This window comes from Callithrix jacchus, chromosome 3 (genome assembly GCF_049354715.1).
Source record: "Callithrix jacchus isolate 240 chromosome 3, calJac240_pri, whole genome shotgun sequence".
In the NCBI taxonomy this organism is placed as follows: Eukaryota; Metazoa; Chordata; class Mammalia; order Primates; family Cebidae; genus Callithrix; species Callithrix jacchus.
Genome location: NC_133504.1, coordinates 89,168,725 through 89,184,171, shown reverse-complemented (window position 1 = coordinate 89,184,171; position 15,447 = coordinate 89,168,725). Strand labels below are relative to the sequence as shown.

Sequence of the window (15,447 nt, the reverse complement as noted above, 5' to 3'; positions counted from 1 at the left end):
CGGGATTTCACTATGTTGGCCAGGCTGGTCTTGAACTACCAATCTCAAGTGATTTGTCCGTGTTGGTCTCCCAAAGCGCTTGGATTACAAGCATAAGCCACTGCACTTGGTTAGGAAAGCATTTTCCTAATGATGAAAGTAGTTGCCATTAAGTTCTACCATGTTCCAAGCACTGTACTACACACTTTAGATACATTATTTTATTGTATCTTCACAACAACCCTGCAAAATAGTACTTACATTAATTTCACAAATGAGCATCTGCAGATCAGGGAGCTGGATTTAAATCCACATCTGTTAGACCTTAAAGTCCAGGTCTTTCTACTAAAGCATTTGCAATAGGCACTAAAAGTTCATGTTGATTGTTCTTCCTTTTGTATACTGCACAAAGCACATTAGGAGAACATGAATCAAGTTTACTCATCTGAATTGAATGTGTCACATCAGCGCCATCTTGACTCAAGGGATGGTCAACAATGTAATAAGCATGAGACAGAATCTACAAATTTGACTCATGGTTTGTTACTTTACCCAAGAAAGAGAACTGTACAGGAGAGAAAGAGAAATACACCTACCAAACCATCTATTTTTCTATTTTAATTAATAATTAAATAATTAATTGAATATTTAATTAATAATTAAATAGAAAAATAGATGGATAGAAGTATAATACACAAATATTTGTCTAATATCTCCATTTCATAACCTGAAAAAAAAATCACATAATTCCAGAAATAGCACCTTTAGCCCCAGCATGCACTGACAAGTCAACTGCACTTGCCATGTCAAACACATAAAACAGATTCTTTCTGCCAAAACTCTCAGGGTAATGGTAATTAAATAGATGTTTGGTTACTCCTATCCTATATTCTTCACTAAGTTGATTAACCTGTTTAATGAGTATATGAGAATGACCAAAGCTGACCTCACATCAAAGAGCCCCATTGTTGCTGTGTGCTGACCTGAATTTTAATGGTGCACTAGGTTCTTTAATTGCACCAGGGATGTGCTGGAGAATAGAGTAGGTATTTTAAGCTGCAGCGGGTTTCTTGTCCCAGATGTGTTCAGTTACTCATAACATGCAGTATCAGATGCTGGTTTGCACATCCAGGCTCTGAACACTCTCTATCTTTGCCAAGATTCGCAGTTTAACAGTTATCTTTGATGCAATTGGCAGTGGTGATTAGTTTAATTTATATGGTACAACTTACCTTCGTGTATTATTAAACATCACAAAGGAGTTGAGAAAATAAAAGAGTCTGTAAATGAGTCAACAGTAAATAAATTTGGATCCAGACAGTCTTTGGGTCTCCATTAAGGCCTCCCATCTTGGTCTTCAGCCTCCATGAGAATCCTTAGAGGGCGATGTGTTTTCATTATTGACCACTGTCACCAAGGATGAACTGTTGCTTCAATCTACAAGTACCACGTGGTAGATAAAAGGAAGCTTGTTCATAAGTGATAACATTGATTTGTTTAAAGAACCTGAAACTCAGTAACATTGACTGCAGTCTTCTCTCCAATTCCCCTTTAGTTTATTTTTGTAAGCAACTTGAAGAGGGTATTTTAGCTAACCATTTGTGAGAAGATGAAGATGTTCTGAACTCATTTTTCATAGCTGCATTTTTTGTTAAACATTGAAGGTCACATACTTCTTCTGCTTAAGCCTTAAAAAATAAGTGTCTTACCTATTTTTGCAACAAGTTTTTTTTTTGGTGGGAAGAGGTGCATATATAAATACAGATAAACTACTGCTGCAGGTGCAAGGCGAGCAATAAGAATAGGCACAGGCTCAAATGACTTCTGTCCTCCACTGTTTCTTATCATCTGTGACATCGGTGTTCCTTGCTGTGAAATGGCATCTACTCCAGGATGGTTAGCAGGGGTGTGAGCAGTGGACATTGGAGTGGGACTCAAAGGAATCATACGGGGTCAGTGGTGACCACAGGGTCTATGTGTCTCTGATTTGCCTAATCTCAGCAGTCTTGGATCCTCAAAGCTGTTTTCTTTGACTATTTTTCTTCTCCTGTTTGCATTGCTCACGTAGTTTCTTGTCCTTACACTAACTTGTACTATGACCTTAGGACATTCATTTAACTTCTTTGTGCCTCAGTCTCTTTATTCGTAAAATGAAAATTAGGACATTTTCTCCAAAGCTTGTTCCAGTAAATGCATTGTATGCTATTTTGTGGTAGTTTGTCAAAGTATTTTACTAAGATGGTTAAACTATTTTCTAAAATTTATTTTCTTCTTTTGAAGTATCTTTGGTATTTATTTCATGTACCTCCACAAGCATTTAAAGAACAAACCCAGTCTGTGGATTACGGACTGTTTTATGGATAAAGTAACTGGACTCCAGATAGTCTCAAAATGATATTGGAGTTTTCTCCCCCAGAATTGCGGTTAATTTTCTGAAGAGAAGTAGCTATGTTGTGCACGTTGGTCATTATCACAGTCAGAAACAGGCCACGTTAGGAAAATCAGGAAAGATGGGGCAGTAAAGGTGTTTGTGTCATTGGCAGAATCCCATTAGAGGTAATTCTGTCTCTAAATAGAAAGCACTATATGATTTTATTGTTCAGGGAAGATTGCTAGCGCATCAGCTGGGCCTCTCCTTCACACAATAAGTCAGCAGGTGGCTAAGGAATTTTTATTCCTTTGTGTGTCTGGCTAGCACTAATCTCATGTCTAAGTGGATAGTATTATGTGTTCACTGTGTTGACTGGAACGCCCCGCAGTGGGGCCTTCCGTAGATGTTGACAGCAGCAGCAGAGGTGCAGACACATTCTGAGGAGACAGTGTCTGCCTCACCTTTCTTAAGACCACTCAGCCAAGGAACCGAGGAACTGTCCTTAGGCAGATGGTGGCAGTGAGGGGGATGGGAGAGAGTGCTGAGGATGGAGGGGACAGAAAGGGAGGGAGAAGACTCTGGGTTCACTGAGGCCAGTGAGATACAGGCCATTCTTAGGAAGCAACTGTGCCATAAATTACCTGTCCCCTAAATTACTGTGAGTAATCTTTTTTCATCATCAAAATTTTCTTTTGCTGGCTTTTTACAATTTTTCAGGCATCTATGTCTGCATTCCTTCTGGTTCGTATTTTGATTCCAACCTAACTAACTAGAAGCAGGGAGGCAGCATCAGGGTTCTGGATGTCTGGCTGCTGGTCCGAGTTTCCTTGTGTCAGGTGCAGAGTGAACAGCAGTCTTCCCAGGACCATGCCCCTCTGCAGCAGCCCTCCCCAGGAGGGCTCAGGAAGCCCCAAGGGACGTACAGTAAAGGATGTGGAGGTTTTGATCTTAACCCAGATCTTAAGTTTCTGCTCTTAACCCAGAAAGCTGGTTGAAGACAAGTGTCTATGCCTAAGCAAAGAGGAGGGAGATAGAGAATGTGACTTAAGTCAGCAGGAATGCAGGAAGATGCACCATTAGACTCCACAAAACACTAGTTTTGGAATCAAACTTAGATTTCATACAGCTGCAGTGCTTATTATTATACGGCAATAATTGTAGGTTCGAGGAACAAATAAATATTTTACCGAAATTATGTTTGATTGTTTTCTTCCATTTGGAAAAGATGGGTTAGGCGTGGCTGAGTTGTGAGGCCTCTCAGGCAGCAGGCTTTACAATTAGTTCCTTACCTCTGGAGAGTACAGCCTTGGTTCCAGTCACACTTATTGGTGGTGAACTCAACCAAGTTTCTGGATCTCTTTGAGCCTCAAGCTCCTCACCTGCAACCTGGACCTAATGACATTAGCTGTAGGAAATGGCCACTTTGAAGATGTAAGAAGAACCTTTATTAATATGTGATAAAATACTATATATATTTCAATCTTTTGCCCCAGCCATAACAAATATGTAATGATTCTATTATGTACATATTTTCTGTATGTTTCATTCTGAGCTCCATTTTTGTCTCTATTTTTGTTTTCTTGTTTCTTTCCCCCTTCCAGTATATAAATCTGCTGAATATATATATGTTTATATTCAGCAGATTTATAAATATATATACATATATGTACATACATATACACATATAGTTTTTGGGAAAAGACAGAGTATGTATAAATAATTGAATAAGGTTCAACCATTTTGCTAGTGGAGCACTAGAATAATTAGAAAAATATGCTAATTCCAACCTTCATAACTTTACCACAACGCAACATGAGCCCTGCTAACTCATACCAACCTCAATCACTGAAATATGTTATGTCAGGCATCATCTGTGGTTCTTTACTTAATGTCACTTTCTTTTTCTTTCTTTCTTTGTTTTGAGACAGAGTCTCACTCTGTCACCCAGGCTGGAGTGCCTTGGCATGGTCTCGGTTGCCAGACTGCAACCTCTGCCTCCCGTGTTCAAGCGATTTTCCCACCTCAGCCTCCTGAGCAGCTGGGACTTCAGGCGCATGCCACCACACCAGGCTAATTTTTGTATTTTTAGTAGAGATGGGGTTTCACTATGTTGTCCAGGCTGGTCTCAAACTCCTGACCTCGTGATCCACCTGCCTTGGCCTCCCAAAGTGCCGGGATTACAGGTGTGAGCCGCGTTGCCTGGCCCTTATTATCACTTTCTGAAGGAAATGAAACTTGATCAGTGTTTATCTGACTGAAAAGATCAGCTGCGTTGGTCACCTTGTATAGCCCAGCATGGACAGATCTTAGCTTCAAGCCATGTATACTCCAGGGCCACCAGGTTGGTGCACTCTTTCTCTGATGCCATCACAGGCCGTCTTTCTGTGACAATATCTTTCAGTTCACACTGGAAATGCCAGGAAAGCCATTTATTTATTCCATAAACAGTTAATGACTTACCAGTTACCATGGCAGGCACTCTAGGTGATGTGAGAATAGATAAGAGATGGGCCTGCCCTCTGAGACTCTGTAGTCCAGTGGAGAGACAACTATGTAGGTAGCTAAGTAGTTCAATGGTAGAGTGCTTGTGTGCATGCTCCCTGGAGCTGGCCTGCTCTGCCACTTACCAGCTGAGTGACCTTCAGCACTAACATCTCCGTGCCTCAGTGTCCATATCTACAAAATGGGAATAATTATGGCACTTAACAAATAGGGTTGTGGTAAAGATTACTTGAATCAATACACATAAAACAGTGCCTGGCATCACAGCAAGCCCCAGATAGAGGAGGATGGTGGTGGTGGTGGTAGTGATACTGCTTCAGAGTACCAGCCTGACTAATGCATATCACTTTTATCAAGGAGGCTAAGGAGGGCACTGAAACACGATCTTGCTGAGCAGAGAGAGAGCGTGCCTTTCAGATGGAGGATTCAGCACACGGACTTAGCTAGAATGGAGAGAAAGATGTTCTGAGAACTTTTTAGTTAGGTAGGAACTGTTCTCAGCTCCTGAATTCTGAACTTGGTGACAAAGTAGAAGCAAGCATGATGTTTTTATCTCAAGAACATTTTGTTTGTTACCAGGAGAGAATATAAAGTAGCTGGAAAAATATGGTTTTTAAATAATTGAGTTTGTTCAACAGACATAATCCATACTGACAGTGCAGAGAGGTTGATAACAAAAAGCACTTACCTAGTTAACTCCAGGTTGGGGGAAAAACTTGTTAAAAAAGTAAGGATCTAGACAAATCTAAATGAATTATACAGGTTGGTACTGTGGTCTGAGTTTGGTAAATTATTTTTTTAGCCCTCTTTTCTTTTTTCAGCTTTTATTTTAGGTTCGGGGGTCCATGTGAAGGATTGTTACATAGGTAAAGTTATGTCACGGGGATTTGTTGTACAGATTATCTCATCACCCAGGAATTTAGCTCAGCACCAATCGTTACTTTTCTGCTTCTCTCCCTCCTCCCACCCTTTACCCTCAAGTAGGCCCTGGAGTCTGTTGTTTCCTTCTTTGTGCTCATAAGTTCTCATCATTTAGCTTCCACTTACAAGTGAGAACATGTGGTATTTGGTTTTCAGTTCTTGTGTTAGTTTGCAGCTCTATCCATGTTCCTGCAAAATAAATGATTTTGTTCTTTTTGGGGCTGCATAGTATTCCATGGTGTACATGTACCATATTTTCTTTATCCAGCCTATTGATGAGCATTTAGATTGATTCCAGGACTTTGCTATTATTAACAGCATTGCAATGAACAATTGTGTATATGTGTCTTTATGATAGAATGCTCTATATTCCTCTGGGTATATACCCAGTAATGAGATTGCTGGGTTGAATAACAGTTCTATTTTTAGCTCTTTGAGGAATCACCATACTGCTTTCCACATGGTTGAAATAATTGATAGTCCCACCAACAGTGTATAAGTGTTCCCTTTCTCCACAACCTTGTCAGCCTCTGTTATGTTGGCCAGGCTCAAACTCGTGACCTCAGGTGATCTGCCTACCCCAGCCTCCCAAAGTGCTGGGATTACAGGCCTGGCTCATTCTTGGATTTTTAGTAGAGATAGGTTTCACCATGTTGGCCAGGCTGATCTCAAAATCCTGACCTCAGGTGATCTGCCCACCTCAGCCTCTCAAAGTGCTGGGATTATAGGCTTGAGCCACTGCTCCTGGCCAATTTTTTTGAACATTTTAATGGCAGCCTTTCTGACTGGTATGAGATGCTGTCTCATAGTTTTGATTTATATTTCTCTAATGATCAGTAATATTGAGCTTTTTTCATATGCTTGTTGGCCACATGTATCTCTTCTTTTGAAAAGTGTCTGTTCATGTCCTCTGACCACTTTTTAATGGTGTTGTTTGTTTTTCCCTTGTAAATTTATTTAAGTTCCTCATAGATACTGGATATTAGACCTTTATCAGATGCATGGTTTGCAAATATTTTCTCCCATTCTGTAGGTTGTCTGTTTACTCTGTTGATAGTTTCTTTTGCTATGTAGAAGCTCTTAATTAGATCCCACCTTGTCAATTTTTGCTTTCATTGAAATTGGTTTTGGTGTCTTTGTCATGAAATCTTCCTGCATTCCTATGTCCAGTATGGTATTGCCTAGGTTTTCTTCCAGCGCTTTTAGAGTTTTGGGTTTTCCATTCAAGTCTTTAATCCATTGTGAGTTGATTTTTGTATATAATCGAAAGAAAAGGGGTTTAGCTTCAGTCTTCTGCATATGACTGACCAGTTGTCCCAGCACCATTTATTGAATAGGGAGTCCTCCTCCATTGCTTGTTTTGGTCAGCTTTGTTGAATATCAGGTGGCTGTAGGTGTGCAGCCTTATTTCTGGGCTCTCTATTTCTACTTATCTTAAGAAAAAAAGAAAAAAGAGGTACCAGAAAGGCTCACAACTCACAATCAAATGATATCAGTGTCAGGCACAAACCTCGATAAAATCTCTGGCATTTTAAATTCAGAGATAAAAATAGTTTCCAGAATACTATTTCTTTAAAAAATGAGAGACATGAAATGTTGTGAATCTCCAAAATGACAGACATTACTAAAACCAATGACAGGTAGCAAGAAAAAGCCCCATTTAACTTTAGCTTGTGTAAACAAGTGTATTTAACAGGTGTATGTAAACAAGTTTATTTGTCTATAATTCAGTGTATTCTCTTGGAAAACATTGAATTCCCAAACGGAATAATCAGTTTAAAATTAACGTGGTTTATTAACAATTAAAAATGATAACACAAGCTGAAGAAGATTGGAGGTGAAATGTTGAGTTTCCTTTGATAGGTAGAGTAATTACAAAGTGTGCTTTTGAAGTTCAAGAAGACAGCCTTAGGACACAACATTTTTAAAGTAAAAATTGGCTTGCACTCTGTTCAAGTGATTTATTTTGCACTAAGAAATGGGTGTGAGACATGATGTGATTTAAAATTTCATCCCTTGATGGAACTGCTTGAGGGCGACATGATTTTTTTTCTTTTTTCTTTTCTCAGCCTGCTCAGCCTATGAAGTTCCCTATCTAAAAGTTAATCTTCTGAAATTACTTAGGAATGTAAGGAAACCTAATCTTTTGGTGTGTAAACAAAAGGGACTAAGTATATCACTCCCCCTCTGACACTCAGCAGCCCAGAAGTGGTGAAGTAGCAGCTAGCAGGATATAGAGCTTACCCCGGCAAAGCAAATCCAGCCATTCTTGTTTTGTTTCCTGCTAATTAATTACCTTCAGAAAATTGCACCTTTCCCATCTTTCTGTCTGTCTAAGAAGGCTTGAAAGGTGTGGGGAATTGAAGAGGGGAGGTAGAATGTACTCAAAGAAGAAAGTTCAAAGGAACCGGGATTTAGTTAAAATAGGAGACTAGATTATCAAGGGAACAGGGAGAGCACTGAAGGAGAGAAGACAAATGCAGTCATGCATCACTTAACAATGGGGGATACATTCTGAGAAATGCATGGTTAGGCAATTTTGTCATTGTGTAAACATACAGTGTACTTACTTACACAATCCTAGATGGCATAGCCTACTACACACCTAGGCTCTGTGGGATAGCCTATTGCTCCTCGGCTACAAACCTGTACAGCAGGTTATGTACTGACTACTGTAGGCAATAGTAACACAATGGTAAGTATCTGTGTATCTAAACTTGTCTAAACGTAAAAAAGGCACAGTAAAAATACAATATTATAATCCTATGGGACCACCTTGGATATGTGACCTGTCTTGACCAAAATATCATGTGGTGCATGACTGTAGTACTTTAAAAAACTGGCTGCTTTTCCTTTATTTCTACAAATGGAAAGAAATGCATTTAACCAACTTTTAAAAGTTTTCAATAGTCTATTGATGTAAGGAAAAAAGATACTTGAAAAAATGTGTCTGTTATGATATGCTAGCAAATTCTTTAAACACTGGCTATGGGGGTGAAGGAAGGGAAGGCCTTGTTGTGCAGCATTTGTCAATTTCTGTGGTGTAAATACTCCCCATGTGGTGGATTCTACCACCATGAGTCACTGAGTGTGAATCTGGGAACACACCGCTGGGGTTTCCACCAGAGAGATACAGTAGATGTAAATGGCCCCAAGAACATAGACAATGGTAAAATGTAATTAAGAGCTGGGGGCAGGTGATAATTTTTGAGTACTTTTATCTTTGTTTTTAATATAGTTTAATTGTAAGTTTGTGTGATTTAATACTTAATAATGACTTTTTTTTTTAACAGCCTGCTCATAGCTTTCCTGAAAATTTAAGCTGGCTCTTAAGAACCCATACAAGCTGGTTCTAGCACACTGCTAAATACATATATGATGGCAAGTTATTGACTGTGGTAATCACCATCCCCCACCCAGGGGGAGGGAGAGAGTTGTAGTTTGTGGATAGGGACCTTCACCATTTACTCTGTATGCTTCTCTTTTGTTTATATTGCTAGTGTAATAAAAGTGAATAGAAAGTGATTTTCATAAAAGATTGATTGCTCTAATAGCCAATACTTCCTTCTCTCTTTTCAACTGAGCCCAAGCCCCTGAAGTAGCATGGATCAATGGAGAGAGTGTTGGACTAGGAACTAAAAGTTATCTTTTCTTCCTGGTTTGGCCTTTGAAAGACTGAAAACTCGAGAGCAAATTATTTAATTTCTCTAAGTGTTAGCATCTTTGTATGTCAAATGAAAATATATAAGGGTTTCATGCTGTTCTAATCTTTACTTTTCTAATGATTTCTTATATCATTCAATACATTTACCATCGCAAGAGATCACAGCAGTCACACAAAGTTTTTGTGTGAAGTCCCAGATTATCCCATTTATTTATTTATTTATTTATTTACTGAGACGGAGTTTTGCTCTTGTTACCCAGGCTGGAGTGCAATGGCGTGATCTCGGCTCACCGCAACCTCCGCCTCCTGGGTTCAGGCAATTCTCCTGCCTCAGCCTCCTGAGTAGCTGGGATTACAGGCGCACGCCACCGTGCCCAGTAATTTTTTTGTATTTTCAGTAGAGACAGGGTTTCACCATGTTGACCAGGATGGTCTCGATCTCTTGACCTCGTGATCCACCGCCTCGGCCTCCCAATGTGCTGGGATTACAGGCTGGGCCAGATTATCCCATTTATTACTCATTTTATTTCCTGAGTTTTTGAAGTGTTATGGACTTGAAATTCATGGTCAGTGTTGATAATTATAAAACTTGGGTGGGTTAGAAAAAATCGAGGTTTGGAAGTTGGCTAAAAAAAGATCCAGAAGATGTTGTCTGACTAGCTCTGTTCCCAGCAGGGTGCACTGATTTACAGACTCATGGATAGTATATGTGATGAGGGGCCTGGGCCCTGGGCCTTCTGAGAGCCCTCCCATGCCACCTACGTTTGTATTCTTCTAGAATGCATTGGCTTAAGTAGCTGCACTGATTCTAGTCTCTGACCAGGCAAATAATTTCATTATTTTTATTTTTAAACTGTAAAATAGTAGATGTTTATTATAGAAAATTTTGAAATACAGATGAGCAAAAAAGAGAACAGGAAGATCACTGATGTTAAAGTATAGAATTTTCCACTTGTTGTTGCTGTGTTTTGTATATACGTAAATGAACATATGGATGTTTTAAATGACATCATACTTCTTGAGAGTGGGGCACAGCATAGACTCAGAGTGTAGACTTTGGAGCCAAAACGTTCACGTTGGAATCCTGGCTCCATCCCTCACTAACTGTGTGACTTCAGACAGTTCACCATTCCACTTTGAGCCTTAGTAAAAAGAGGATGATAGAGTCTACCTTGTAAGATTATTGTGGCAATTCAGTGAGTTAATACACATGAAAACCTTATAGAACAGTGCTTTGGACACAATTCAATGAATGATAGCTATTTTTATTGTATTCCATTGTATATTGATACACTGTAGTTTACTAATATCTTACTTTTGAGCATTCAAGTGATTTATAATTTTTCATAGGTTTTTTAAATACATTCTCAGGATAAATTCTAGACTTGGAATCACTTAGTATTTGCATATTGAGGTTCTAGACATGGAATCATTTAGTGTTTACATATTAAGGTTCTAAATATATATTATGATAATTAAAGTCTTCCTTACACACAGCATCCACTAAGTGAACAAACACGTCCCATCTCTCCCTCTTATCAATGCTAGTAAAATGGTTGGGCTTTCACATTTTCTTATCAAAATGAGATTTCCACTTATTTCCATAATATATTCAAATCTATACTCTTTATCTTAAATGCAGAATAAATGCCTGAGATATTATTAAACTGTGAAAATTAATTAAATCTTAAGGCAAACACTTTTTTCTGGAAATTAATTCGCCAGGTTGTGGCTAGGCATATACATCCATGGTAAGCAATTCACCCCCAGCGTCACTACTGGGCAAAAGCAGTAAAAGAGACACAAACTGCAGCTCCTCCAAGGTGGAGGGCAAGAGGGCCTCCCACTTTCCCTCCTCATCCTTGTTGGACGTGCAGATTCTGATCCTTCCTCATGGCTCTGAGGCAGACCCTTTCCACAACCTTGGAAGAAGATGCTGTTGCCATCTCTGCTGGCTTCTGACTCCATTTGAGAGGTTTGTTCGCTCAAATCACGGCCAGCCTAACAGGGATACTGATGAGGGAATGCCACAATGGGCAATGTGTCAGCCAGGTTCTTCCACAGACCCAGAACCAGCAGGGGACTGGAGACTCTCCACAGGTGCCAAACCTGCTGTCCCCAAGTGGGATTTCTTCTTCTGCAGGGAAACCTGAGTTTTGTCCTTAAGGTCTTTCATGAACTGATTGAGGAGAACCTCACCATAACAACTAGATTAGTGTTAAAAAATTTTTTTCTTGGCTGGGCATGGTGGCTCACTCCTGTAATCCCAGCACTTTGGGAGGCTGAGGTGGGTGGATCATGAGGTCAAGAGTTTGAGGCCAGCCTGGCCAATGTGAAACCCCATCTCTACTAAAGATACAAAGAATTAGCTGGGCATGGTGGCCGGTGCCTGTAGTCTCAGCTACTCGGGAGGCTGAGACAGGAAAATTGCTTCAACTCAGGAAGCAGAGGTTGCAGTGAGCTGAGATTGTGCCAGTGCACTCTAGCCTGGGTGACAGGGCAAGACTGTCTCAAAAAAAAAATTTTTTTTTTTTTTAGAAACAAGGTCTCACTGTGTTGCTCAGGCTAGATTCAAATTCCTGAGCTCAAGTGATCCACCTGTTTTAGCTTGCTAAATAGCTGGGGCTACAGTATGGGCCAATATGCCAGCTTAGTGTTTAATTTATTTACCAGGTGCATTAGCCTGGCCAATTGACCCATATGACTGGCCATCACAGACAGTCACAAGAATAAGAAGTGTTCATGAAGGGTGGCCTGACTTCTGTTCCTACCAAGTCCCTAAGCCCCCCTTGAGTGCCATACCAGGCAATGTGCACAATTTCTGGGCTGATGGAGAACTGCCCTTAGCCAGCTCTTCTTCTGAGAGAAGATTGTGCTAAACTCTCTGCATATAAAGGCATAAGGGAGCTTGTTATTCCTGTTTTCATGCAGGGTGATCTGAAAATTACAGATCATCAGGGTCATGTCATAAATGATTTCAGAGGGAGGTCTGAAATATCCACTCTAAAGACTATGGTGGAGAGGGTCAGAGGATTAATCATGGTATAAGTCAGTGATTCCAAATATGATTCCAACATGAGTTCACGGGAACACTAGATCCATGGGATAGCAAATAATCGGTGCAAGGTGAAGATTCTGAGGTAAAAAAAAATATTTAAGAAATTCTGCTTTAATATCAATGATAGACTGGATAAAGAAAATGTCATACATATACACTGTGGAATACTCTGTGGCCACAAAAAAGAATAAGATCATTTCCTTTACGGCATCATGGATGGAGCTGAAGGCCATGATCCTAAACAAACTAACACAGGAACAGAAAACCAAATATTGCATGTTCTCACTTATAAGTCAGAGCTAAAGCAAGAAACACATGGATACTAAGAGGAGAGCAACAGATACTGGAGCCTACTTGAGGGTGGAGGGTGGGAGGGTTGTTAGGATGAGGGAGAGGAGAAAAGTCTCTTTAATGAGTTAATGTACATGGGAACTCTTGGAAGGGTATTCTGGTATGCAGTGTTTAAAAGCTTACTTGATCACAAATCAATGTTTTGCTGAGCACTTTTTGAGTCTAGTGTCCCATAAAATACCTTAAGAAAAGATGTTATAACTTACAGTGCTAGCCACACAGAATAAAGGTGGGGCAGAATTTCTTCCATGTTATCCCACATATTGCCGTTTAGCACCACTAGATTCTATGCAAAAGTAAATTTGCTGAGAAATTCACTGCAAAGATGCCATTGAACACATGCATTTATTGCATGCCCATTTTGTGCCACTGCCAGGAATAAGGGCTGCATGATACCAACACATCCTAACTTCATGGAGCTTACGTATCACATGAGGAAGTGACCTCCTGACGACACCTTCATTCCAGATGGGGCCCAACAGACCTGACGTCAACCCTGCTGCACAAGTCTCCTGAAGGTTAAAGGATTGTAGAAATGAGACCATGTGTCCCAACAGCCTGTGCCTTGGCAGAAAGAAGAGGAGTGCTAAGAAAAATCACATCCATCTTGCCAGGGAACTGGAAGAAAGAGAATCTTGTCCTATGGGGTGGGCAGTTTGGCGGAAAGCAGTGCCTTAGAGTTTGATGGAAATAAAAGGTGGCTAGTCTCCCCTTCTTGCTGCCAATGTCTTCCCTTGACAGCCAGAGATGTCCTTGACTGAAAACCTTCAATGTGGGAAAATGCAAATAATTAAAAAGCCCATGTCTTTCACAGCCATATAAGTTAAAAAAGCCAACCAGGAATGCCCATACTTGAGGTTCTTATCTCTGGGTTCCTGGTCAGTCTCACTTTGACAACGAGGAATTTTAATCAATGTGAGACATTCTTTTTGTGACTCTAAAACAGTAAAAATGCCTCATTAGCTGTTTTATGCAGGACTGCTGCTTCCTGGGTTTGCCACACACCATATCCTACTGGTTGAGCTCAGCTAGGCTAGCTGGAACATAGCCAGCTAGCTCCTCGTGGTGAGTTCATCTTTGGTTATCTAGAGGAAAGCTTCTATCTCAGGGAGGTGTTTATGAGCAAAACAGAAGTGGCTTTCCCAGAGGATCACTAGGGAGACAGGGAGACATGACATGCAATCCTTCCTTTTGTCCTACACATGACATCAATCAACAAACCTTTATTGAACATTACATTAAGGAGACATTAGGTAGATCAGATATCTTAACAGTAGAACTGTAATTCAAATTGGGAAATTATCAGTAAATGTATTTCCAAGTTGGAATTGGACATGGACCTGAAAACTGTTCTTTTTATGTTTATTCTAGTTTCCAGCCTGTCTTCTCAGCCCATAAGTCCTTCCATTTGCAGATTCGTTTTATCAAATTTTTATTATAACTCTGTTCTGATCAGGACAGCAAGCAGGTTCAGTACCCTTGTCTTACCAGGTAGTGGAGCATGACTTAATCTTGTTGCCACAGACTGTGTTTTGGGGATGAGTACCGACTGGCCCATTTAGTTGTAGCTTTCTCCTAATATTGTCCCCTGATTTTCATCCTATCCAATCTTAATGTTTAAATTTCCTTGACATTCCTTCTTTTAGATCCCTTTGGAGTCTGCAGAGGATACTGCATCACCTTGTAGGAGCTGGTACTAGTGTAAGTCAATTTCTTCAACCAAACTTGCGCTTAGTCCAAGCAAGATTAATCTAACTGATGAAGGAAATTGTCTCTAAAGGTCAGTTATGAACACATGCAAACTTGTGGATGGCAGTGGTTAATAACGCATGCTGGGGGACCTGTCCATATGAATTCAGATCCTAGGTCTGCCACTTACAAGCTGTACAGTCCTGGGAAAATCACTTTATCTCTCTTTTTCCTATCTATAAAATAGATATACAAGCTTGTAGAGTTGTTGGGAGGATTAAATGAATTGTAACACCATTAAAACAGTGTGTGTCACATAGTAAATGACCAATAAAGTTAGTAATTGTTGTTACTATTATTATTTTCCTGGTTGATCTAAGGGAACTCTCAATTCAGTGGGAGTAGAATCCATCTATTTGGGTTCTGGTGTCAGGTTGGGTAGAGGTGTGGGAAACGCTGATTTGGACTGTGAAACTCTTATTGGTAATTCACACTTGCAGAGAGTTCAGGTGTGGCCCTGGAAGTGTTCACCTCCCAAATCTACTAAAATAATTTGGCAATTAGAAGTCAAAATAGGTTCCATTATAAGTTTGAGTCAAGGCAAAAGTGGTCACCACTGCACATCAAACTCTACCAGTGGATCCATTAAGCAGGAACATGGGGCAGGAGACAGGCCGCCTCTCGCCTCGTTTGCCATTGGAGCACTGCCTGCTTGGGTATCCCTCTCCACCTTTGAACACTAAGCTTTGAAATGTTGCCTAAGACTCTAACACCTTCTCTTTAAGAAGACTTCTTAATTTGACTATTACCCCCAGGGAAATCTACTTGCCAAAAATTCCAACAGTAACTATGGGCTGAGATCCTGGGAGTAAATTAGTATTGGATTTCTGGGCAATTTGCCCTAAATGCTAA

General features: G+C 40.1%; 1 long non-coding RNA gene across 2 annotated transcripts in view; it reads left to right on the top strand.

The window, feature by feature from the left end:
• LOC118152227 (uncharacterized) overlaps positions 1 to 15,447 on the top strand; it is an 87,513-nt gene that overhangs the window by 43,314 nt on the left and 28,752 nt on the right. For both annotated transcript variants that reach the window (XR_013532999.1, XR_013533000.1), the window contains exons 6-7: positions 13,223 to 13,364; positions 14,493 to 14,547. This is a non-coding gene — a long non-coding RNA (uncharacterized LOC118152227). The remainder of the gene's footprint in view (positions 1 to 13,222; positions 13,365 to 14,492; positions 14,548 to 15,447) is intronic.